Source organism: Lampetra fluviatilis, chromosome 2 (assembly GCF_964198595.1).
Source record: "Lampetra fluviatilis chromosome 2, kcLamFluv1.1, whole genome shotgun sequence".
NCBI lineage: Eukaryota > Metazoa > Chordata > Hyperoartia > Petromyzontiformes > Petromyzontidae > Lampetra > Lampetra fluviatilis.
Window position 1 is genome coordinate 36,364,830 of NC_136276.1, and position 24,712 is coordinate 36,389,541.

At 53.8% G+C, this 24,712-nt stretch overlaps 1 protein-coding gene across 7 annotated transcripts in view; it reads right to left on the reverse strand.

Annotated features, from left to right (window-relative positions):
- Positions 1-23,015, reverse strand: part of CYRIA (CYFIP related Rac1 interactor A) — a 62,443-nt gene extending 39,428 nt beyond the window's left edge. For 2 of the 7 annotated variants that reach the window (XM_078875708.1, XM_078875743.1), the window contains exons 1-2: positions 22,630-23,015; positions 2,290-2,358 (exon numbers count right to left, since the gene is read on the reverse strand). The gene's annotated coding sequence lies outside the window, so the exon portion shown is untranslated. Of the gene's footprint in view, positions 1-2,268; positions 2,359-4,788; positions 4,810-22,629 lie in introns of those variants that run through there. The other 5 variants (XM_078875726.1, XM_078875750.1, XM_078875734.1 and 2 more) reach the window with 4 other exon arrangements.
- Between the last annotated feature and the right edge of the window lie 1,697 nt (positions 23,016-24,712).

Genomic DNA, 24,712 nt, shown 5'->3' on the forward strand with positions numbered 1-24,712 from the left:
TCGCGATGGATCGTGGAGACGAGCGGGCATTCCACTTGAGGATCAGCAATGGCAAATTAATTAAACTATAAAATATTCAAACATTAAAAAAAAAATAACCAGGTAAGGCCCACTGAGCTATATAGCTCTTTTTTGGAAGTGATCTGGCCCCAAATGATAGCTCAACGAAGTGGCTTATCACGTGGAAATGTACAGCAGGATTAATACTCTTAAACGCATGTTTCTAAACAGTGTTATGAGAATTGTCAGAGGCAAGAGCGTGACATATTTGTGGAATCGAGCAAGGCTAAGATAAGAACCTGGGAAGAGAGACGACGGGAGGGAATTAAACCACGGGGCGGAACGCGTGGCGCTGCGCAGGCTTCGTGTGATGGTATTGTTGCCGCCCGACTCATTAATGGCACAGAATGGTATGCGCTTGCTAGCAATTAACATTCAACGATTTGACCTCTTAGAGATCCAAAGATTTGCAACGATGCGAGGTTGCAATTCAATACATTTTTAGTAATTTCTACAGTTTCTCCTCTGTATTGTTGCCTGCCTCGTTTGTCAAATCTCAAGGTAGTGTGGGCATGTCGTTTGCATGAACAGGCAGTCGCCAATTCTCAAGCTGACGCAGAGGCTTTCACGACCAAAGTCATGATTCACATTTCACGATCACTTTGCATGGATCGCCGCGCAGGTCTCATGCCGGTCTTCATCTCTGCCCTCTGACGCCCAACAGCGCCAATCAAATAAAATTGTCGCGTGGGTAAAACATGGCGATTGATTTGGTTCTTCAGCGAACCAGAGGAGGAATGTTTAAATCTCAAGCGCAGCGCTCGCGAGTGCCGGGCGGCTGGGTGCCGTCTCCAGCGGAACCTCGAACACAATCGTCAACATGTTGCTTGCCTACAGCGCTTAAAATGATGTTGCCAATCGCAGTGGCTCCACGTAAAATTACAAAATGTGTTGCCATTTTTTCATCTCTCGTTGCCGCTAAAAGCATTTGCAGTGCACTTTTAGTTGAACAGAATAACGCAACGAGCAAGTGATGTATGTTCACATACACAATGCACATTGTGTGTATGTACACACACACACAATGCACATTGTGTAAAACACATTTCACATCTCGTAATTTTTCTGGAAGACCTCCAACAAGTGAACGAGCGACCAAATTAAACATGAACGATATTTAACATCACAGTTATAATTGCACCGCCTGATTTAACCCTCTCCTACTAAGCAGAGGAATCTTTAATGCCGGAATTAATCACGTAATTTTTTTTTATTTTAATTCGGTCTTGCCCGAGTACAAATAACATGACGTCTGAGCCGCGGTGTGTTCCTCTTCCCGCATTGTAGCGATATTCCACCGTCGTGGTGGCCACCCTAACCACCTCCATTTAATTAACAGCCCTGAGCAACACACTGCTGGATTTAGACCTTCCCAAAGGCGACTCGCCTAAACCATTTTATTAGTCCCATCGTTTTGTTTTTGTATGTTGTATTCTCCTGCAAGATGTGGGCGAGGAAGGTTCCCCGTGCGCCGCGTGGCACGCGACTGTCCCACCGTCTACGGAAGATGCCGGCAGCAGGGAGGGCGGCAGTCGCTTTGGCTTCCCCGCACCGCCCCCGCGCTCTCCTCCCCACGAGGCTGCAAACACTCCGCGTTGTGTGTGCGCAGCGAGCGCGATGCCTTCATTGTGCATTAAAGCGCGCCGATGGAACAGGAATGCATCAAGCGGCCTCTTGTGCGATGACTCAGACAGAGCCGCTATTAAATAATCCAGCGGCAAGCCGCTGCGGCTTAGCTTGCTAATACCCGGCCCTAATCGTTAATGGTGCAAGTTTATAAAACGTGCAATTAGTACCGCGTTTAGTCTATGAGAAGCTTTATTGGAATGGCCGAATCATCTACCATTGTGCTACCGGTTCTGTAGCCAGCGAGGGCGCAGGCGGTGTAGCTGCACCGGGGCACACGGGCCGGAGGGGAATTGTACGTTTTGGGCCCCGTTTGATCGCTTGCAGCAGAACCCACGCTACGGGACCTCTACCAGGGACTCGACTTGGTTCCATAGGTGGACGCAGTTCATTCCGGACGTCCCCAACAACTGAGCTGCTTCCAAGGGAAGGAAAATGTTATCAGCATCACAAAAGAGGACCCCCTCCTCCTCCTTGCAGAGTGCAATGTCACAACTCCCGACGAATCCGAAGCAGAGGAGGAAACTTGGCGCGCATCTCCACACGACATACGGAGCGACCCAAGCGATGCGACGCGGTTACCCGTGGCCACGTTCCACGCACGTTTCCACCGTCTCCACGCCTTCCTCGCCCCGCGCCAATCGCTCGCTCCCCCGCACGGCACTCGGGAGGCTGTGAAGACACGTGCAGGTCTGATGAGTAGACACGTCTCACAGGGTTTCCATTTCGTGCACAGCTGACATTTTTTACAACAAAACACCGCAAGTTTGTATGCAAATGGTCAAAAAGAAACATGAATTAATAGCAAGTAAGTGTTTAAATCATTGTTAGACTTGCAAGAATTATTATTATTTGGTTTATCCAGAAATAAACGCCTCGCTGATTATCAGCACTACGTTGAGATGTTTGCACAATTCCATTAATCATCGTTTGGAATGTGGGAGGAAACCGGAGCATCCAGAGAAACCGTGAAGGGATAATGCTCAAAGCCCCAGGGATTCACAAAGAATCCACATCTCGGCTACTGCACAGCGCACACCTACAACGCGTGGCACTGCCAGACAGTACTAACCAGGCTCAACCCGACTCAGCGGCAGACATCTCACGAGACCGGGCGTGCTCAGGGTAATTTTGTAATTTCAAAACAACCTTCGGGTCAGTGTCCACAATGCATGCGGGGCCACGGCAGGCGGATAAACCTCACTGGCACCAGAGCTCACAGGCACACACGCAGTTTTATGCAACGTGGACGGCCGTATTGATTGATTGACTGGTTTCTATCGTGACGCACGACGCAGTGAGTCGCAACTTTGAGAATAAACTATTTTTATTTTAGCAGGTAGGGCCCATTGAGCTATGTAGTTCTTTTTCAGAAGCGACCTGGCCACAAATGATAGCTCAACGAAGTGGCTTATCATCATGTGGGAATTTATAGTTGCCAAATACTACAAACGAACGTTGATTCTAAATGTGGAGGGAAAAACCGCAGGACCTGGCGGAAAATCCACGTGGCCACGGGCAGAGAGACACGCAAACTCAAAATATACAAATCGGCGTCGGGGTCGAGATCGAACCCACGACCTCCTGCATACCAGGCGAGGAAGTTAACATCTCATAGCCACCGTGGTGCCCCTTTGGTCTCGTCGCATCTCCGAGCGCCCACTTCCAGCGCAGTCAGCGAGGTACCGCTTTCGCCTCTCTCCCCAGCAGCGGCACGGAGGAGCGGCGCACGCGGTGACTCATTCTCTCCTTCGACGCCGCGCGGAACAAAAATGGAAAGCGGCACTCGTGCGCGGTGCACATAAGGCGGGTGCCGTGCCACGCTGCCACTGACACATCCGCGGGGCGGTTCGACATAGCCAATTTATAATTTCATTCCTAATTTAATTTTTAATTTCATTCACACCGATGCCATAGCGAGGAGCCATTACGTGTGGATGTGAACGCTAAAATCAACTTACTACCCCAAAAGAGAAACTGCAAACAGAGATAGCACGCCGTGCAGGACCATCAGGCAAATTCCCGCAGCTTACAGCGGGAGTTTATCAATGCGTCCAACCACACAGCGGCACAGGTGTGAAGTGTACAGGGGGTGCGACTGCACGGGGGCCCATGTGCTGGAGTGGCCGAGGCGCCGGGCTACGTAGACGGGGTCTATTGGACGGGGCGGCCCATTTCGTTTACTGTATCAAATGTACGAATGTTTAACTTCCTTCGCACCGTATGTAGCCGACCGTGCTAATTGGCATGTGGAGCGAAACGCCACCACAACCACCACCACCGTCAACAGTTTCCACTCGCCGCGGTTGGGCAGCTTGCCGGGTTGGGGTCACAGCTGGCGGTGCCGCTGGCTCCACGGGCGACCCAGCGGAGGGTCGCCGGGGGCCTTCCGTCCGGATCCCGCTGCTCCTGGTGGCGCTCGCTGGGCGGCTCGGCCCACGAGCAATGGGCGCAGTTGCACTGCCTGCACGCTCGGTAGCTACTGCATGCTAGTCGATTATGTATGTAGTGCGAAAGAAGTTCAACGTACATGTGGGCAACGTTACTGCGATAGCAGCCACACTTGACCGCAGAGATCACCTCCCGCAGCACCCGACGGTTCACCTCCGACTGCGTGATGCATCCAGTCCCAACCACTTTGGTCTCTCTCCCTCGTCTGGGCTCGTGGACGCCGCTGAGACGGTCGACCCCGCGCTCATAAGAATCGTCAGCAGCAAAGAATTTGCCTCCGTAATTATCGTTGAGAGCGAGGAGCTGACACGTACCATATAAATCACGCGCACGCCACCTGTTTTATTAACAGTGAGCAATGAGAGTCACCATCGTAGCCCCCCGAATCAGCTGCACGCAACGACATTTACTTAACCTTGTACGGACACAAACAGATACAATCTCTCCCGCGCGCGAAGGCCGTTCAAGGAAGGGACTGTCAATGTACATATTCACGTATTATCTCGAAGTAAAGGATTGATCATTTTTAAATTACGTTACGTCTAGGACACTGCATCACTGGCCTGTCATCCTACGCTTATCAATCATAATCAGCACGCTTTAGCACCCAACGTTTCCTGACAATGTCGCTTCACATCTCCAGAAATTCACCGAGCGGCTCCACCTTGAAGCCGTCCGCCGGCTCGCTCAGCAGCCTCGACGAACGGATAAACGTCACCGATCCACTCCGCGCAACAGAAGTACGGCAGAAGACGATTTCATAACATTCAGAGCCACGGCCACGCTCCGACCGTCACGGCCACGGCGCTCCGCCCCGCAGCTCCCCGCAGTCTCCGGCGAACGCCGCGGGTCGCGCCGACGCCGACTAAATTATCCGCTACGGAACGCCCTCTAGGCGAAATAACCGGGCCTCTGGCATTGACGGCTCCTCCGCTACGGCGCGGGAAGAAGGGTCGCGACCTCATCCCCGCGCTCCCCCAGCTCCGCTCCGCGACCTCCAAAGCCATCGGCGCCTCGCACCGACATCACGGCGCAGGGCGCGTGGATCAGTTCTATCGGGCCCCGTCGAATTCTTTGAGCGCGCGACGCTTTGATGCGTAAAAAAAACGTTCAAGACAACAAAACGCACGTATTCCCCAGCCCCACGCTAAGCCCCAGACACTTATATCAAACCGCACGCAAAATTGCATTGTCGTCTACATTATTCACTCTGCATGCTCACTCCCAGTAGCAGAGGGAGTTGTGCAATTTGTGGGGTCGAACTGCAGCGCATCGCCTGTGAAGCGGCCCCGGCCATGCCCCCTTCACCAACACGCATTGACTGGTACGGCGAAGTATGGTCCAACAACCCCCATTGGACGACAGGAGTGGGAAGGCCTTCATACAGCAGTGGATTGACAAGGATTTGTAAAAAAGTATTTCTAATCGTAGTGCAATTGTACGTCACATATGTATTTGCGAGTATTCATCATCATCATCAAAATCAGCTGTGACCAATCGACTGCTGGATGAAGGTCTACCCAAGCCGCTGCCATCTCTCCGGGTCCTGTGATGTAACGATCCACTTGGCATCGGCACACGAGCCAATCTCTTCGCTGCATCTCACCGTTTTGTTTAACCTGGGACGCAGCATTTCTTACCATTCGCATGAACAGAATAGAAACAACTTCTCTTGGCTGTGCAGTGTTGACGATGGGGAAGAAGGAAGCATGGACGTGAGGAGTTGCCGGATCCCTCATCCTCCACGTCGCCTCTCCGGGCGCCCAGGGGAAGGAACCGAGACGCCGGTGCCCAGCTTCACACAGCTGCTGCCATCGCTGATGCTCTTCTGCTGTCATCGCTGCTGCTGCTGCTGCTGCAGCCAGCGTTTGATGTCGGCAGCAATGAACCCGGAGCGCGTCGCGCACACCCAGGCCCGGACACGGTCCGCTCACCCCGCTGTGAGAGGCTGCTCGAATAAAGGGGGCGCGACGCTCCGTGCACTCCGTGCGTGCCGGTACCGGTCTGGCGAGCGGCACCCGAGAATGGGACCCGGACAAAGGGCTCTCTCATCATCAGCGGGCTGCGGGGTCTTTGAGGGGACCTGTAAAATGCCCCGTGACAAATGCTAAACTGCTGACATTTCTATTGTGCGGGATTTTGGCGGTTTGAGCCGTACACAGCTCTCGATGTGCTCAGAGTTGTGCTGCTATGTGCTGTTTGTCAAACGTTTCGCTCAACGTGCCAGGAGCATGTGGAGCTGGAATGGAACTGCGGCTGTTTCTGTATCGGCGGATGACGGAGTGTATCGCAAAGCCCTCCGATCATCAATCAAGGGATGCTCCTGTGGTGTAACGTTTGATACACTGGACTTGCAATCCAGAGGTCGTCGGTTTGATTCCATCTCCCAGCACGGCAGTTGAAGCAATGGTGCAGGTTTCTCAAACCCCCCCCCCATCCCCTCTGTCCACCCAGCAGCAGTGAAACAAATGGGTTCACTGCAGTTAGGTCTATCATCAGGTCGCGCGTGGTGGGGTAAAGTGTGGGTATTCTAGAGTGGAGGAGTATGCCAAAACACCCTCTAGAGGGGCCCTCTCAAGCTTCCGCTCATGGAGCATACTATGATGATGGTACTATGATGGTACTCTGGGATTACACGCCACAGTGGCCCAAGCTGTACAGTATAATCATTTTTATTTCACCTGAAATGGAATTAAAATATGGATTTTCAATTACATATTCCAGTCCCCTCTGGAAGTGCAAATTGCTTGAGAGTGGAGAAGTTTAATTGCGTAATATAATGACAGCTCTGCAAAGCGGTAGCAGACCGCACCGCGTCTTGTCTGGCATGATGCCCGACGTTTCGCTCCACATGCTGGTGGCTTATTCAACACATCGAAGAGCTACACAGCACAACCGTGAAACCCCACGCAGTGGCATCACAAGCTGGCCAGGGCTGCGAGCTCCCAGTCAATGGGCAGCACAGCCAAGGATGCGGTCTACAGATAGATTCGGTCCACTAAATGCATAGAGACTGTCTGTGGAGTCCCTATGTCCGTATGCTATCCGCCCCGTGCGGGTGGGTTTTCTCCGGGTCCTCCACTTTCCTCCGTTCATTCATGGAATTGGCCGAATGTCCCGATCCAGGACCCTCCTGACAAAGTCTTCTGAATAAATAACTGACATCAGTAATTGGCACGCAGCAGATGTTTAAGGACCGTGCTATCTATTTAACTTTGGCATTTAAATACAGACACATTTCATATGCAGGTTCTGCTCTTCGCACCAACCCAGGGCACGTGATTTAGTGCCCGATGCTGTCCAGCACGTTTGCACACTTAAAAGCCTTTCTGATAAGATTGTAGGAATCAATCAACGTGCAGCCCTCTAACAGGTCGCTCACGCTGAAAATGCCTCCACTGGGAGGGAGCTCGAGAGCACCCCCGCACATATTATTGGGCCGACTCTTTCACGCCGGCTAGACATCTCAGAAGAGGTATTGTGTAGGCTGCGAGAAACACCCCCGATCGTGGCGTTAGAGGTCACGTCCCAGCGTCTGCATGCCCTTGAGCGTGCAGGCATCACACACCGCAGGCATCACACACCGCGCTGCAGGCATCACACACCACAGCGGCGGTGTTCCACAAGCGCTGGGTCCTGGCCCCCTTCCCCCGTGCATACAGTGAGCAGAGGCTGTACGCTGTGACATTATTACGCTGCGGCTGTATGGCGATGTAGTCATGTAGCCTAGCAACCACGCACACTGTTGACTCTCTTGCCATTTCCCTAAAGCAATGCGCACGCCGACATCTGCTAATACAAATGGCTGGGCGGCTCACGGCCACTCTAGTGGTCTAACTGACATGTGTGTGTGTGCGTATGACCTACCGAGGCCTCTAATGGACCAACACCTCCCTCCGTCCAATTCCTCAGAGCTTCGACACCAAACGCTCACCGCCGCCGCTGCTTTACCAGCGTCGGGCTGCGACGCCGAAACGTGCACGCGGGCGCGTGCACGTGGCCCCGCTGCCAAATCCACTGCTGGATGAGGACCTCCCCGCGCTGCGTGGATCCCGGCGGCAATTTGACCGCGCTGCACCGCGCAGGTTAAGACGACGCGGGGACGCTTTGTCGAACGAAAGAGAAATGGTTGTGGCTAAAGAGCGAGCCGTATCAAGCGAGACGTGCAAGCGCTGCGGTTTGCCTCTCTTCGCGTCTCCACGTACGAGCCATTTTTTATTATTATAGAAATAGCACACGACCCTCACTGGAAATGGGGATCGTTTGCAATGACTCAGGAGCCATGTGATCCAGGAGAGGCGATGCTCGTAACGCGAAGCGGTGCGACGGCCAACCTCCGAGATCTCTTCCAGTGACCGTGGCCCACACATCAGGGGGTAGCACTGTCCCACTCCCACTGCCACTCAGAGCAATGTCCATCGCATGACAGTCAAGCCGATACTTTTCATTCTCAGCGCTGGCATTCAGTCAGAGTAAATTCAGAACCTAACTAAATATTGTATAATAATGTGTTTTATTATTGATGACCAGGCAGTGACCATCCACTTGCTACACCTGGTTTACACTCACAGGCAGCCGAAACCTGGGTTCGAACCCAGGACCTCAGCGGTGCCGGCTTAGCGTCCCGGCCACCTCGCGGGTAACGGCGAGGAGAGCACGGCGCGTCACGTGACACGCTGCGTCTTTATAGGGCCCAACAGCGTCGGCGGAGACGAACATTGTTCTCGTTCCGTCCCCGCAGTCCAATTCGCGGAAACGTTTTGCGTAAGCAGGGAGAGACAAATCACGGCGCGGTGGCGCTGGGCTGCTTTATTGACGAGCCTCAGCTGCCGGTGGGAGCTCTAATTGCAATCGCGCACGGAGAGAGCAACCTTTGCTTTTGTTTTCAATTGTGCACCACGCATGTTCCGATAAGTAGGGGTGCGAACCGACCTCCGTGGCTGTTGCCTGTGCGTACAAGTGCCCACCTACGAGTGCCCACCTGCGGGTGCTCTGTGGTCTGGAAAGTGCCTCTTCGGTGGAAGTTTACGATGGGATCGGACGGCAGTTGGACATTGATCAGTCTCGTGTTTTATGTTCCTGCTCAGACACAGCGTATTTGGAACTGCCAACGACGTGGATGAGACGCAAGGCCATGACGCGTTGCTCAGAGTTCAGTTGATGCTCCTTGTCAATTGCTCGAGACACGCGGCTTGTGGGAGTTTTTAATAAGCACGAGGACCTTCCGAGTGCCGTGGCCACGTGTTCTCGTTACGGAGAAGCAAAGTCCCCCCTCCCCACCTCTTGCACCTCGGTGTGAACTGCATCGCAGCACCACTGGGTGTCAGGAACATCACGCTGTGCCAAAATAAGTGCCACGGGGCACACTAAAGACGCACTCTCGCAATCCTTCTCTCACGCTATACAGTTACAATGCACTCCCCTATGCTACAAGATCACAATGTCCATTAAATCAGTGCGTATGCACAATAAGAAGTAGTGATATGAACAACAGAAAGGAAGAAAGTCCACATGGCCAAATGTCGCCCTTGCGAACCCTGCTGACCAAAGCAGTCAGCTGCCTATCTTCGAACAATTACCGTGTACCGATTTTCCAAGTAAAAGAGCAAGTCAAATAATTTTCTCTTCATTGTACAAAGCGGTGCACCATAATTAAGGTTTGAAAATCCGCACGTGGTCAAAGGATTTTAATATTGGCACACGCCTACTGATGGTAAATTGTGACAGCCCACAAGAGTTGCCGAGCATACAATGTAACGTTCTGCTAATTTCACACGGAAGCGTCCCCGCTGACCGCGACGATGACGAGGTCGGAGCGACATGGGAAGCGGGGCTGGGCGAGGCTGCGTCTCTACGGCTCGTTTGCAAAGTTGGCCGTCGGCGGGCCACGTGCAGCTGCCGAGGCATGCGGCGGGCGGTGGAGGGGCGGCACACCCAGTCATCGGCACACCCACCCCCTCTCTCTCGCACACGAGCGCAGCGATGCGGCAAAAGGGCACGGCCGCCCCCCACCGGCCCGCACTTCCTCATTCCACTTGCGGGGCGGTAATCGTCGCGAGAGCGCCGCGGGCCCGCTCCTCGATCCCCGTGTCGCCGTGTCGGTGGCCACGCTTCGACGCTTTCTATCGTCAGACGACCGGCGCGACCGCTCGCCGTCCACTTCCACAACCGGTGGTTTGACGAGGAGGTGGCCACGGACGGCCCAGAGGTCAGGGACCCTGAGCTGCCACCGCTGAGATCCCAGGTTCCACTCGGTGATTCAGCCACCACCCGTGATTAAACAAAGTTTTTCAAGTGTAGAGAGTTGGTAGTCACAGCCCCGGTCACGAATCGACCGCCCAGAAAAAAATAAAGCCGTCACATTAAGTTTGGTCATGCACTCAATTTGGCTAAACTCCAGCTCAGAGAATTAAACATTGGTTTGGCCATCATGCGACGAGGATGACTCTCTGTGGTATGGCGGATTTCACCCACGAGGTTTACCACATCTGCCGAAAACATCACGAGCAGTACCGCTACAACACAAACGCATTTACAACCATTCTCAATACACCCCCCCCCATGCCATGTTGGTCATGGCGTGGTTTTCTTTACCATACTTCACCACATTGGTCAGTGCGGGTCATTGGGGTGGATGACAGGACCGGTTCTGACATCGCTTGCCGCTGATGTCAGACGTGGCAGGGAATCCAACTCGGGTCGCCGGGTAATTGGCGAAGTGCGGCAACTACTGCTCCACCCCACAATGTAGATGCCCGATGCAAACGGAGCAATGGCATTGCTCTGCCGACCTACAGGTCCCCCCTTGGTGATGTTGGCAACGTGGGCCTAGGAACAGCCTTGGCTGTTTGGCTGAGAGCCTCTTCATTGTTTAAATAGCTCCGTAATGAAACAGTGGAGCGGCGGTTCGTACATTGTGGTCTGAACCCAGCGACCTGAGTTCCATTCCCAACCATAGCCAACATGAGCGGTGAGTCAGCCTCAACTAGGCCTGCACCCACCACCTCTGCCTGCTTCACCAACTGGCCCCGACCAGCGTGGTGAAGTATGGTCAAACAAACCCCATGACCAACACAGCATGGAGATACCTTCATCCAGCAGTGAACTTAGATGGTCTGGAATGTACTATTCAATGTATAGTAATATATGTATACATAATGGACAGATGCATATATATTATACACACGTACATACTAAGAATGAATTAAATAATGTATTCACACACAAGTACATTATGCACCTCTTTTCAAATATAGTACCATACACAAGGACAGGACTTCATTCAGCAAGGCTGCTAAATGATGATGATGATGACGATGCCTCCAGCAGGAGAGCTATCGCAAGCCTAACTTACTCAGCTGGCCATATCACCTCGCCGAGTGTCACAAGAGACGAGATGTGCAGGGGTTCAGGAGAAGCTGAAATAGCATTTGATGACAGTTGAAAATGCCTCAACTAATTATCCATTAATCTTGGCTTTTAATTGGCAAACGAGGGAATACCGGAGGAAACTATTAGCGGAGCGATGTCGCCGTCTTCTCCGCGTAAATAAAACACGAGGCCGTTACGCGTATCGTGCCGTCCCCATTAATTTGCCACGGAAGTCCGCAGACGAATCGCGTACGGGTTCGCACCCCCGTCCGTGTCTCTGCATTTAGACTCCTGCGTCTCAGAGCACGCCCGCCTCAGTGCGGCCATCCCGCGGCGAGTCCGCGGGAGCTCGTGGGCGCTCCTCCGCCCCCCGCGACAACGCAGCGATACGCAGGCAACGTGAAACCCTCCGACTTGAAAGGCTGCACAATGATGGATGTGCAGGGATGCCCAGAGGTAGAGGTGGTGGGGGAGGGCAAAAGGAGGAATTGTCCCCTCTCCTCACATAAATAGGACCCAAGAACAGGCCTGGCTTTTGTCACTCGTGAGTCAGGCCCCCCCACCCCGCCCCTCACGTGCAACGTGCAATTCCACCAGAGTCACCAGGAATCTCTGTGGCAGCTCTGGCTGTGTCCACGGATTCCGTTCCAATTTGACTTTCGTTGTTTTTTTGAGCCCCCACCAGCTGAGGGTGTGCGGGCAATGTTTATTTCTGCGTCACGACTCGTTCGCGGCGTCTGGGTGAGAAAAATTATGAAGCGTTATGACCACGGGCAGCGCATAAATGACTGCCGCCGGGTTCAAAAGTGCCCCGTCACAGTCGGACCTTTCATTTCAAGGACGGCATGAAAGCGCCCGATCCCTCCCGCTGCATCGAGCGAGCAACGGGCGAGGAAAGACCCTCGCCATTCAGGCCCCGTCGCTGGAGCACGAGATGGAACGCACGCGGCCTCTAAGAGAAACACGTCGAATTTTTCCGCCGACAGACGGCCCCCAGATGGAACGGTTCCATATTTTTTTGTATTTGCTGCGCTTCGCGATGGCGAAGCACCATTTGCGCATGACAATTACGGCGTGCCGTCGCAGGCGCTCGAGGAAAAATAATCTGCAGCATCATGCCCGAGAGGGGGGAGGCCGCCGCCGCAGCAGCAGCAGCGCTATCGCTCTGCAACAAGTGCAGCGGACCGCAGGGCCCCCGTCGCCACAACGGCCGAGGAGTGGCTCAGTCACCTGGCCGTCGGTCAGCGCCGCACTCCCGTGATCCTCCGCAAAATCCGACAGCGAGGAGCCCCCCCCCCCCAACACACCTGCATCATCGTCAACGCCCCCCACACTCATCCCTCGTCCCCGTGAAAGCCCAGGCCGGCGGACGTGCCGACAAGCGTGCCGATTATTTATTTGCCTTCCTCTTGCATTCCTTCTGATCTTCAGTGCCAAGGGTGATGGAGACCTCGCCCGACCAATGAAGAAAGGCGGCGCGAGTATGAAGAGCTAATGGCCTTAAAAGCTGAGAGGTGGCTGTGTGGATCAGAGGTCAGTGCGCTGAGCTGGCAAGACTGAGATCCTGGGCTTGAATGTGTTTCGGCTGCCTGAGATTAAACCGGGTTACCAAGTGTAGCGAGTTGAGGGTCTCAGCTCGGTCACGAAGGACTGCACACAAAAACCATGGCATGAAATTAGTGTCTGCACTTAATTTGGGTAAATACGGGCTCTGAAAATTAAATATATCGGGTCACTCTCAGTAGCAGAGCGGTGGGAGAGTGCAGCCCTCCACTCTATTGGCCAGAGGTCACCTGAAGGGATTTGAGGGGTAGCTCTGTGACATCCACTTCTGCGAGTCGTCCTCTAACATTAAGGGTCGCACTGCACTGTGAGAGATCCGAACGGATTCGTCGTCTCGTGGCGTGATGACTCCAACAGCACGACGAGGATGAAACTGTAGAAAAGGATTAAAATAAATGAAAGGGACTAATTCAAAATAGACTCAAACCTCAAAAGCTGAGCTATGCGATTGTTCCTAGTGTCCTGTGCCTTACGAAGCGAATGGATCACCACCCGCATGAGGCATCAATTTGACAAGCAGGAGAGGCAACGAGTGAGTGAATGAGTGAATGAATAAGTGAGTGAGTGAATCAGTGAGTGAATGATCGAGCCCACTCTTGGCCACGTGTGAAGTGTATGGTGGTGACAGAGAGCAGGGTACTAGGATGTGCCCACAGTTCTACGGCGCAGTCCAGGGCCACAAATCGATCACGGGAATGTCACCGAGGTGACAGGCACTGCATCAACCGTGAGGGGTTTTGAGATTTCCTTGTTTCAGCTTCCTGTCCATTGCTGTTGCTGCCTGTGGCAAAAAAAACAAAAACGTGAGGAAAAAAAAACCACGCCCGTGGCTACAACCTTCAACGGCCAGAAACTGGAAACCGATATCCGTTGCTTGAAAGCGTCGCAGTAAAAATAATGTTTGCAGGGAAAACAAGTGGGGAAAGCTGCCCTGCCGCCACGCTGCTGCTGCTGCTGCAGTCAGAGTGTACACAGGCCGGAGGGGGGGGGCCCGTGAGTGTGCACAGCTGCACAGGGCAGACGCGGCGCGATGGGGCCGCTGCCGTCGCCGCCTTCGACGCAGCAGCGATGGCCTCCGATTCACGGCAGCAGTGGAACGGCGTACAGCAAAGGAGCCCGCGGAGGGCACGCGCTGACATTGTGTGAAACGGCGGTGGCTGCATTACGCGGGGCTGTGCAGTGCTCCGATCTTGTTGGAACCGCTTGGCATGAATTGGAATCGCACACTTGTCTCCCGCTTCACAGTTAATTCCTGCGAATGCGGATTATTTGTCTCTGGCATTTTCTCACTCGGATAATAAGAGGGACTTCTTACTGTTCGTAAATGGCCAGCAATTTATAACCTGCCGGCAATTTTAGGAAAAGTGGGTTGTCAAATCTAGGCCACGGCACAGAGTCCACGGGGGTTGCGTTGCGCTTGCCGAGCACCTGCACATGCACAGTTTGGTCTGTGATAGCAGGAGCTAATTACCAATGTGTATCCTTGCTTGAACGCGTGATTTTGAAATGTGGCATTGGGGCAAGACACCGTCACACAATCGGCTACTCCTGTAAACAGTGCAATAGCATCTGTAACATCCACATCGCAACATGGAGCAAACGTTGGTAGTTGCCTGCCAAAATTATCAGGAAGCTGCTGGAGTCACCACGCACTCGATACAAACGTGGCCCAGTGGCGAGCATGCTTACTTAACAGCATTGTCGTGAGCAACCCCAAAATACCCAACGTACACAATACAATACACCGACTGTGCATCTAGTTGCTATCTCACTGTACTCGACAGGATTCAACGTTCGGCAGTCGCGTTAATTGATGGTCCAGCACTCACCGAGTCACTCGAGTGACTTGCTCACTGGCAGTCAGTCGAATCCTTCTCACTCTTCTATTGCTGTTACCATGGTTACCGTTCCCATGACATTCACGAATTAAATGCCTCCTCCCAATGTTGAGGACTCGGACTCATTGTTGTACTGCTCTTCATTGCTTAACATCTGTTTCCCACCTTAACCGACCGGCACTCACCAACGTGGCGATGTATGGTCAAACAACTCCAATGACCCACACAGCGTGGTGTGCGGAGGCCCTCATCCAGCAGTAGATTAGCAAAAGGGCTGTGCATGTGTGCGCACACACACATCCAGGACTAGTCGTCTGTCCATACGGTGCCTACTGCGGATGTCCCACAGAACAGTGATACTTTGAATGACCTGGTAGCAAGATGGGTTGACTTGTACCATGACCAGGATTTGAACTTGTGACCTTAAGCTTATGAGTAACGTGCAATAACCACAGCACCACGAGGCCGGATGCTTACACTCATACGCAGAAATAAATCACGGCCACCTTTGCTCGCCTAGAACGCTCAATATGTAAAGATAACATAGGTTCACTTTGCGAGCAAGACGCGGAGGAATTCCATAAACTCTGAAAAGCGGGAGTATTTTTAGAATTACAGTAACGTAGATACAGCATTACAACAAAAACCTCTAAACAATGAGGCCATTGTTTTCAAGCCGAATTTTTGTGTATTCGCATTGCACTATTATATAATTACAGTACGTCGTAGATCCGACCTTCACATCCGTCATGACCAATTAACCGCCCACATCTATTCCAGTATCTGTGCACGTTTCAGCCGTCATTTATGTAAAGATGTCCACAAATCCATCCTATTTCACACACAGCCATGTATCCGTAATCCCACTCACACGTTCTGCCCGACTCTAAAGCACAGCCACGCACTTCCCATATTTAAGGCAGTGGTCGCTTTATTAGTGCCCGGCAGCCTGTTTGTGCACAACAGCGTAACCGTCATGTTTTAAAAGTGTTCCCATATCCGGGCCTTGTCACGCATGCACCTGAGTTTCTGAGCACCGTGGGATGGTCTCGCTGTCATCAGCCACAGGGCATGTGCCGCAGCGTCATGCCGCAGCGCGATGTCTCACCGCTCAAAAAAAGCTTTCGACCGCCGCCAGCCGCCCGGCCTTCAAGGCTGCGATGTGCGTGCGTTATCTCCGTGCCCCACACATCCCCGTTGGGAACTGGCCAAAACGCGCAAAATATAAGACGCCACTCATTCTGTGAAAAATGAGGAAGAGCCTGCCGCAGGATGAGTGTGTCAGCTGCAACCAAAAAAACGTGGATAAATGGCAATCTCCCTTATTAATGAATGTCTCAGAGTGTAAACTACATGTTTCATTTTGGCCATGTTCTGCCGAGGGAAGCAATGCATATTTCATGCCTGCTGAATTTTAGTTGGTGAGCGACCCTCCCTGTAATAATCTCCTCCATGTGGTCTGCTCTCCTATAATCCTAAAAGGGGACGGGAGTTGATCAGCAGCATCTTTAAGATCATGTCGAGGTTCGTGAGCAAGACAGTGAACAGCTTCAGGGGTATCCTCATGGTGACCGTCTGGAACGCTGCCAACGAATGGTTGAAGTTGGCAGTGGCGTTACTGTTTGGTCTGTGATTTGAGATATAGATTCACGCAGAGGTTAATAGCCTTCCACAAAGACCCAAATACTCATGCAGACACCCAAAGATTCACATACACACTCGTAGACTCAAAAAGAGGCTCAAAGACTCATATCAACACTATTTTGTAGAGCGTGGAGATGAGCAAAGTTTTCTATGTTAGTTTGGAGGTTGGTGAGCGAGCCAGTGGATGGCTTCAGAGGTAGCCTCGTGAATAGCTGAAACGCTGCCAGCGAATGACTGATGTGGGCAGAAGTGGGCAGTGGCATTGCTCTGTGGTTCATGGTTTGAGACTGGTGGACACTGTCACAGTGTGGGCAATTATTCTCAATTAGTGTAGAGCATAGCCACTACTGTCATGTGCCATCAGTGCACACTCGACAGGTAGACACTATAATGTGGCAGGCATCATTTGTTAAGTGCTAGACAGAGGACAGGTAGACACGTGGAGACCAGACACAGACGCACGAGGACAGTATGAACTGGACCAGCGTGCACTCGACTGGCAGTCACTGGGCAGTGGCGTAGCACGGCCGGCATGAGGCCTCGTGCAAGGAATGACATTGCCTCCCCACCGCCACCCCCCGTGTCCAATTTCGTTCTTCGTCTGGGACCCTTTGGCCTGTGGGCCCCAGTGCAGTTGCCCCGCCAGCACACTCAAAGGCTGCGCCATTGGGCACCAGACACAGACACTTTACTGGGGAACACCGAGCAAGGGATAGGCCACACACTCAGTAGGTAGATTCTCAGACACATCAGGGGTGGCACACTGCACTTACGAACCCAAGAACGTGGATTTAAATACTGGCCATGGCTAACATCAGAGGTGAGTCATATATGAACCAATACTTGGCTTCCCCTAGGTTGGCTCAGCCTTAAATGAGCAGCTGGTGCAACGAGTAAACAAATTGCACTGTGGAGGCAAAGGTGGGTGAGCTTGCGTTGGCCAGCATCACAAACAGGTATAAATGCTCATTAAATATGCAGATGCTAACCAGGTGAACGCGAGACAGGGAGGTGCTGAACAGGTAAGCACTGAACAGGTAAGCAGGTTAATCATTTACCTTTGCAAACACTTCCCCCCCACGTGTCTAAATAGTCTGCAAGGTTTCCAATCACCACTGCTGTAGCAAACACTGCAATGCCATGCAAAGGTCATTCCCCATAAAAACACAAGAAACTTGCAAATGTGCAAATGTGCAGATGTATACTTGCCTTTACTGATAACGGCATGTTCATATACAAGTCACGATTAAATGAGTCCAATGCCAATTCACACACCGAGAATTCGCCTTGCTTCCATATACCACATAGAGCAGGTAAAGCTAGTAAATGTAAGATGAGTAGACAAGTGAGATACAGGAAAATGCACGCTTAGATTAGAGAACGTACGCAGATTAATAACATTCAGACGGTTATAGGAGAGGGGGAGGGAGTGGTGCGTGGGGGGGAGTGGTGCGTTGGGGGGGAGTGGTGCGTGGGGGGGGAGTGGTGCGTGGGGGGGGAGTGGTGCGTGGGGGGGGAGTGGTGCGTGGGGGGGAGTGGTGCGTGGGGGGGGAGTGGTGCGTGGGGGGGGAGTGGTGCGTGGGGGGGGGGGAGTGGTGCGTGGGGGGAGTGGTGCGTGGGGGGGGAGTGGTGGTGCGTGGGGGGGGAGTGGTGCGTGGGGGGGGGAGTGGTGCGTGGGGGGGAGTGGTGCGTGGGCGGGAGTGGTGCGTGGGGGGGGGGGGAGTGGTGCGTGGGGGGGGGGTGCGTGGGGAGGGAGTGGTGCGTGGGGGGGAGTGGTGCGTGGGGGGGAGTGGTGCGTGGGGGGGAGTGGTGCGTGGGGAGGGAGTGGTGCGTGGGGGGGGAGTGGTGCGTGGGGGGGAGTGGTGCGTGGGGGGAAGAGTGGTGCGTGGGGGGAGTGGTGCGTGGGGGGGGAGTGGTGCGTGGGGGGGGAGTGGTGCGTGGGGGGGGAGTGGTGGTGCGTGGGGGGGGAGTGGTGCGTGGGGGGGGGAGTGGTGCGTGGGGGGGGGAGTGGTGCGTGGGGGGGGAGTGGTGCGTGGGGGGGAGTGGTGCGTGGGCGGGAGTGGTGCGTGGGGGGGGGGGAGTGGTGCGTGGGGGGGGGGGGGTGCGTGGGGAGGGAGTGGTGCGTGGGGGGGAGTGGTGCGTGGGGGGGAGTGGTGCGTGGGGGGGAGTGGTGCGTGGGGGGAAGTGGTGCGTGGGGGGGAGTGGTGCGTGGGGGGGGGAGTGATGCGTGGGGGGAGGGGAGTGGTGCGTGGGGGGGAGTGGTGCGTGGGGGGGAGTGGTGCATGGGGGGAGTGGTGCGTGGTGGGGAGTGGTGCGTGGGAGGGAGTGGTGCGTAGGGGGGAGTGGTGCGTGGGGGGGGGAGTGGTGCGTGGGGGGGGGTGGTGCGTGGGGGGGAGTGGTGCGTGGGGGGGAGTGGTGCGTGGGGGGGAGTGGTGCGTGGGGGGGGAGTGGTGCGTGGGGGGGAGAGTGGTGCGTGGGGGGGGGGGGGTGGTGCGTGGGGAGGGAGTGGTGCGTGGGGGGGAGTGGTGCGTGGTGGGGAGTGGTGCGTGGGGGGGAGTGGTGCGTGGGGGGGGGAGTGGTGCATGGGGGGGGGGGGGAGTGGTGCGTGGGGAGGGAGTGGTGCGTGGGGGGGAGTGGTGCGTGGGGGGGAGTGGTGCGTGGTGGGGAGTGGTGCGTGGTGGGGAGTGGTGCGTGGGGGGGAGTGGTGCATGTAGGGGAGTGGTGCGTGGGGGGGGGGGGTGCGTGGGGAGGGAGTGGTGCGTGGGGGGGAGTGGTGCGTGGTGGGGAGTGGTGCGTGGGGGGGAGTGGTGCGTGTAGGGGAGTGGTGCGTGGGGGGGGGTGCGTGGGGAGGGAGTGGTGCGTGGGGGGGAGTGGTGCGTGGTGGGGAGTGGTGCGTGGGGGGAGAGAGGTGCGTGGGGGGGGTGGTGCGTGGAGGGGACACGTCGCTGGCAGGCGCGATGGCTCAGCGTCAGCAATGCTGGAATAACGGAGTGGCAGCCGAGGGAGGGACGTCGACCACGGAGACGGAACGATTAAGTCAACTCGTGCGCCGGTGCTAGCCAGGTGGATTATTACATCGCAGGAACATGACATGGCAATGGCTTTGGCCTTCATCCAGCAGTAGATTAATCATGGCTGATGAAATTGATGATGATGACAGGTGTTGCCTAGCAAAGCATGTGCAATATGCTAAACATGTACGGTCCTCTTATCGAGTGCGATTGATGTGCGTTGCTCAGCGCAGTGCACGCGGTGTCAGATGAACGACGGCTGTACCGCAGTGTGCATGAAAACATGTTCTAGCAGAGCTAAACATTCCCGTGAAATGTCACGGATTAAGTCCCCCATGAAGACCCCGTTTCCCACAGAGATTTAGACGCGACCAAGGATCCCCCTTCCAGCGTACAGAGGCTGTTGAGGCAAGTGCTGTTAGCGAGCACCTGTTAAGGTAGACACGGCGCATGTGGATGTGGTGTGCCGTGCATCACACCCTTCCGCCTTTGTCTCTCCAGTGCGATGTTTACATACTGCACCCAGGTACAGATTGAGGGCATAGTACGCCAACGACTGTTACTAGCGCTTCTCACATTGACTTGTGTACACAAATGCATACAGAAAGACCCCTGTAGAGCCCCAACAGACCGTTGGGGAAAGATCTTTTTGCGTGCACCGATGAACGCCGAAACGTCACACGAGGTGATGAGTGGCCGGAACTATGTTCGGCCGCCTTTGTCTCCCCAATTCTAATGTTTACACTCATTCACTCGTTTTAAGGCTGAGTCGACCAAGAGGAGACTACAGGAGCAGTTCAAACTTGAACTGTTACTGTGATTGGTCGCGAGCGGGAATCCAACTCGGGTAGCTGGGTTCATAGCGAAGTGCGCTTACGAATGCACTACCGCAAATACACACACACACAGGTATACATAAAGTACAGAACACACGAGATCTCATGTGAGGTGGCTAGGAATGTTTTAGTACATAACTGGATTATTGTGTCTATCTGTGCTACGCTACGCGTTATTGCTTTGCAGGCGTGTTGGGTTTCTCGCGGCTATACAGTTTCCTCCCATATGGAGCCAAACTCTCATTGGTGGAATTAGACAAACATCCCAATGCAACAGCAGCACCGTCCTGAAGAAAAAAATCCTTGAGACTCAGTAAGGCTTTCCTGGCTAAATAAAGGGCATTATAATTATTATTGCTCTTACATACATGAAGTAATATTATTACGCATAAACAGAGCTTATACATGGAGCTGCACCATGAATCCGGAGACATGAACATTTTGCATCTTCGTCAATTACACTGCCTTTTTAAATAAAATATATATAATAGGCGAGGATTCGGGCAATTTGTTATGAATGTGCGCCGAATAAAGGGGCTGAAATGTCTCCTTTTATATATTTTCTTTTAAGGTCAGGGTGTTATTATTAATAGCGCTTGTGCACCACTGCTAACACAGCAGCAGTAGCAGCAGCAGCAGCAGCATCAAAACGTGTTTCATTCCAGACACATGAGTTACATTCCCGGCCATGGTTGAGGAGGAAGTGAAACGCAGGTCATTGTTTTCCATCAGCAATTTTTTCAAAAAAATCTACCCGGAATCAGGCCAGTCGACTAAAACGTCGATTCCTTCTCCTCTGCTAAAAAACACCCAACATTTGACCAGCGCTGGATCGATAAGCTACGTCTTAGACACGATAAGCCACGTCTTAGACACGTGGTATACACACGCATAAGTGCAACTCCTTGTCAATCCACTGCTAGATGAGGGCCTCACCATGCTGTGCGGATGCGCGGGGGTTATTTGACTATACTTCACCAGGCTGGTCAGTGTGGGTTTGTGGAGGCGGGGAGCATAATAGGCATGGGGCGCACACAGTAGTACAGTACAACAATTGATTTTGCTGCAAAGCCCTCTGCCGACCACAACCCCTTCCCAGCGGCCTATAGCGCCTGTCGTATGCTGCTGCACAGTGGTCGCCAATCCAAGCACGATCCAGGCGAAACGCCTGCTTGGCTTGCGGGAATCGAGGAACCTTCACCCGAGAGGAGGCGCCTTGCGGGTGATTTCGTCCCAGGCGACCGCGTGGGTCACCCCGCCCCTCCACAGAGACGAGCGGCTGCTCTCGAGGGCTCCCTCTAGTGGAGGCCCCTTGCACCAGCAGTGGCGTGAACGAGCCATTGCAGGGCTGCACCTTCACCTTTTGCTCATGTTGGTATGAGCATGCGATTATATTAAATTTAAATGATGGCAAGCGTAAGGCATCAGAAAGGCTGCCAAGCTAACGTGCATAAGGAATACCGTCAGAGGTGCGGGTAGGCGGTCTGGTGATTACGCAACGTGTCAGTGTGAGCGTGTGCCGTACCACAACGCTGTGTGTAAGGCGTTGTCGGAAAGCATCAATAATTACAGCGATGATCGTTACGAGAGTGAGCCTAACCACACGGCGCCAAGGTGAATGGGTTGTCAACACACACAGGAATGCACACACATTGTGTTCACTCAACACACACACACCGTACATACACCCGTCATAAATGCATAAGCCTGAACACGTATACGCACACTCATCGATGCGTATACAATCAACACGAACGCGCATATTCATGAACACATACGTTCAACACACGCATGTACACATATACCACACACACGCGCACATTGAACACAATTTTCGCATTGCACCCAGCACACACACACACGAACTTATTTGAATACACACACGCGCGGCAACAGCCTCCCTTTCCCCCCAGCTATGCAGCATCACCGCCATTCACAGAGCCTCTACTTTTAGCTATAGGCGGCACCACCACCACCAACCATCACCTGTCCATGCATAAGCCCTCCACCACGAAAATCATCAGCATCATCAGCCGCAGCAGCCGCTGCAGCATCACGGGCGTGTGAAGCCACAGCAGCCGCAGTGAGCGCTCGACGAGGGCTGCCGTGGTCATCACGTTTGGCGACGCGTGAAACACGCTCGCCTCGCTGCTCCCTCTAAAAAACAACCATCACCATCACCACCACCTCTACCACCACCACCATCGACGTGACTCCACACGCGCTCACCTCGCTCAGCCCGTGCTGCGCCGTCGTCCGTGCAGCTGCGTGCTGCTCGCTGCCGCTAGCGCAGAAGCAACGAGCGGCGCGCCGCGTCCCTCTCAGCGGCAGCAGCAGCAGCGAACCGACGTGACGACCTCTGTTCTACGTCGCGTCGTCTCTTGCACGTCCGACTACTGCCGCCACTGACACGGCGCGTCTAATCGCAACCCTCCTCCCTCGTACGCTCGGCGGCTACGCGTGTTGTGATGATGTGTGTCACTGGTGATATTCCTGCCTCGCTCCTCTGCGCTCCCGCGCCCTCTTCTCTTCTCTCGGCGGCTCCAATTGCACAGGAGCTTGCATCTCTCGGGGGCACATCGAGGCGGCGCGAGCTTCCTCCTCCTCCCTCCAGCGCCCCCTCCTCCTGCCTATCCCCCGCGCGTGCCATTGGCTCTCGCCGATCTGCGGTGCTGTGTGGATATGGGAGGGGTGGGTGGGATGTGTTGCTGTTGCTGCTGCTTCTACTGCTGCCTATGCCATCTGTGAAATCCAGAGCCACGATGCACCGCCCGTTAGTGTGTAACGGGCGGGACGAGCACGCGTGAGTTGTAATTCCTACTGCACGTCGGACATCGAGTGGTGGTGGTGTTGTTGTTTATCTGGATAATGCGCTCTAGGGGACTGGGAGACGGGTGGGAAGATGCACTCAGAGGGTGATACATGTTATGTAATATTCTATTTTTGTCATTAAACATTACACCTGGATAATCCCTTGAGATGGGAAATATCGTTTACAAGGGTATGAAGTGACATTGCCGCACACAAGGAATGACGCCTATATAAAGATACATAAACATCTATCATTTATACAGTGTACGGTTATAGAAAGAAACGTACGTAATAGTGCATTTACTATATTGTGAGTGTATGAACAAGGCTTAACGGTTGCCTTCATTTAAATTGGAGTCGTCTGGGGCCAAGCACTGGAAAATATTCCACACTTTGACTTACAAAATAAAACTTGTTGTCAAGGGGTAGATCAGATGGTTAACAAAAAAGAAACTGGCAGAATTGACGAAAAGGGGACCCAAAACCTGAACACAAAAACCAGCGCTAAAAAGCAGCGGGACACCGTGTCCCGTCTGGCGTCATCTCGCGACGTCGCCACTCCACTCCTCTCGTTCCACCGCAGGGGAACAGAGGACAGCGCTAATTAAAAAAAAATACATTTTAAACCATGGCATCAGCAAAGTCCGGTCCACGGAATATTATAAGGAAGGCAGATGGTCAAGCATCTTGATCTACCCAAGAGGAAGTCAGTTGCTAGCGGAAGCACAAAACAGTCGCCGGCCACGACCTGCCCAGACTTGGGTCAACAGCCATCGAGCGACTACGCAATGGAAAAGCTGCCGGGCTGGGTCCCATCTTGTCGGAGTTCCTGAAATGTGGCGTGAAGGGGGTTAGCATCACGTTGCTTCATTTGTTCACACTCATCTGGACCTCTGGCTCGAGTTCCCAGCTGACTGGAGAGATGGTTCGATTGCCTCTCTTTCTAAATGAGAAGGTTCGCCAGCTGATTGTAGCAGCTTCCGTCCTATCACCCTTCTCTCTGTCCCGGCAAAAAAGTATTTGCCAATGTGCTACTGGCTCGCTTGTCTCCATTTCTGCACCACATCTGGCACCCTTGGCAATGAGGCTTCACAGTGCGTCACCCCACGGAGGATGCTGTCCATGTACTCTGCCCGCTCTCTGAACTACACCTGAGAGAGTCCATCCAACACCGCTCACGTGGACTTCACGGTGGTGGTCGACTCGGTGGCCTGGGCAGCACCTGGAAGGCTCTTTGAGGAAGTGGAGCGCTGGAGCCACCAACGCGCCTGACAGCTGCTGACCTGCACGGTGATTCATCCACCAAGGTGAGGCTCTAAGATGAGCCAGCAGGTCTGGAGTCTGCCAGGGGTGCGTGTGTCAGTGTCATCGTCATCCTGCCAGGCTGTGGGCTGGTTGATGGGTCGAGTTGAAGTCCACCGTGGACTGTCCGACTGCGACTGCACCCACGATGTCGCACTTCTCCCCTGCGACCCATTGGATCTCTAATCCTGCTATTGAC